This window comes from Belonocnema kinseyi, chromosome 10 (genome assembly GCF_010883055.1).
Source record: "Belonocnema kinseyi isolate 2016_QV_RU_SX_M_011 chromosome 10, B_treatae_v1, whole genome shotgun sequence".
NCBI classification, from domain to species: Eukaryota; Metazoa; Arthropoda; class Insecta; order Hymenoptera; family Cynipidae; genus Belonocnema; species Belonocnema kinseyi.
In genome coordinates, this window is record NC_046666.1 from 77380833 (window position 1) to 77383134 (window position 2302).

Here is a 2302-nt window from a genome sequence, read left to right on the forward strand (position 1 = left end):
CTTTTATTACATTTTAGAGCTTGAATAAAGTCTCTGATTTTTGGGCTCCTCGAAAATACTCGATATGATTTTTGGGCTTCAACCATTAACGTCAAAAATCAACCCCTCTCTTCCACGTAAATACAACTTTGTCTGCAAATCACTTTTTCTACAATTTTTCAATGGAAATACAGTCTCTGAGTTTTGGGCTCCACGAAAATACCCGATATGATTTTTGGGCTATAACCAGTAACGTCAAAGATCAACCCCTCTCTTCCACGTAAATACAACTTTGTCTGCAAATAAATTTTTCTAGAATTTTTCAATAGAAATACAGTCTCTGATTTTTGGGCTCCTCGAAAATACTGGAAAGCTCAAACTTCGTACAATTTCATGGAGATTGAAGGAACACAAGCCAGACACGTTACCACTTACCTAAAACACATAAGATACTATGGATATTTTTTTGATGTTTAAATATTCGGTAAAAAAATATGAAATATACGTTTTGAATATACGCATTTTTTCCGTTACAATAGCAGAAAATGTAAAAGGCAAAATAGGGATAGCTCGGATTCGGTCTACGTTGTGTAAAAGCTGTCAAAAAAGTTAACCAAAGCTGTCAATTTCCTCGCATTAAAAATAAAAATGCTCCAAAATTGAAGGATGAAGGCATCGATAAATAACGAACACGAGAGACGCTTTCGTATTCACATATTATGTGATTTATCATTCTAAATTTTAAATTAATTATAAATCGAAAATTTCAGGGAATGTAATTTTATTTCCATCGAGTGTGTAATATTACACTGCTGTTCGAGGGTCCTTTTATTTACATCGCTAGAGGATGTAATTTCACATATTTTTGTAAAATCACACAGTGGAGTGTGTGATATTTACAATGATACAATATTTAATTTTCCGAAACTTTGTAATTTTACACAAATCTTTTTCTTACAGTGTATTCACGTGGCAGAGAGGGGTTCATTCTTGACGTTAAAGGTTGGTTCCCAAAAAACGTAGTGTGTATTTTCGAGGAGCCAAAAAATCAAAGACTCTATTGACATTGTAAAATTCAAAAAGAAATTATTTGTTGACAAAGTCGTATGTACGTTATAGAGAGGGGTTAATTTTTTATCTTAAGGGTAGAAGCCCAAAGATAGTAGACGGTATTTTCGGAAAGCCTAATAATCAAAAACTGTATTCCTTATGTAATACTCTGAAAACAGTTATTTTTTGATAAATTCGTATGTCCGTGGTAGAGAGGGGTTGATTTTTGACGTTAAAGGTTGTAGTCCAAAAATCGTGACGTGTATTTTCGAGGAGCTCAAAAATCAGAGACTGTATTTCCATTGAAAAATTCTAGAAAAATTTATTTGTACACAAAGTTGTATTTACGTGGAAGAGAGGGGTTGATTTTTGACGTTAAGGGTTGAAGCCCAAAAATCATATCGAGTATTTTCGAGGTGCCCAAAAATCAGAGACTGTATTTCCATTGAAAAATTCTAGAAAAATTAATTTTTTGACAAAGTAGTATCTACGTGGGTTGATTTTTGACGTTAAGAGTTGAAGCCTAAAAATCGTAGCGTGTATTTTCGAGGAGCCCAAAAATCAGAGTCTTCATTCAAGCTCTAACATGTGATAAAAGTTATTTTTTGACAATTTCATATTTGCATGTTACAATGGGGTTAATTTTTTACTGTAAGGGTTGGAGCCCAAAAATCGAAGTGGGTATTTTCTGGGAGCCCAAAAAAGCCCAAAAATATCCCGTTAATAAATAACTGAAAATTTTCAATTTTTTGAAGGGGGTTGATTTTGGAAGTTAAGGGTTGGTTTGCGGAAATTTTTTTTTGCGGATTTTAAGAGCCCAAAATTCTGTTGTAATTGAATTTTTATTATTTATTGATTTAAAGAAGTGGAGGTGCTGTGTTATGGTAAGCTGGCACCTCCACAAGAAAATTGATTTTTTGAAAAAAGTAAAGGAGCCCAAAAATTTTTATTGCAGCCCGAAAAAAACCCAAAAAAAGCCCAAAATTCTGAGCTATGAAATATTCAAAAATTCGATTGTGGTGGTGCTAGCTTAATGTACCTGAAAGAATCCATGTCCTCAACTTTATAATGCAAATTACTGTTGAGGATTTAACACATGCGTTACACTGGACCCCCCTCCAAGATATGATATCTTTGTTAATTAGCTAACGCAACATTTTTTAGTGGTGGCGAATTCAAGCGCATTTGAGCGGATTTGAAGTAATGAAAGATAGGTATGATGGATTTGGACAAATGTTATTAGTTTAGAAAAATCACGCCAGCCCCCCCCCCC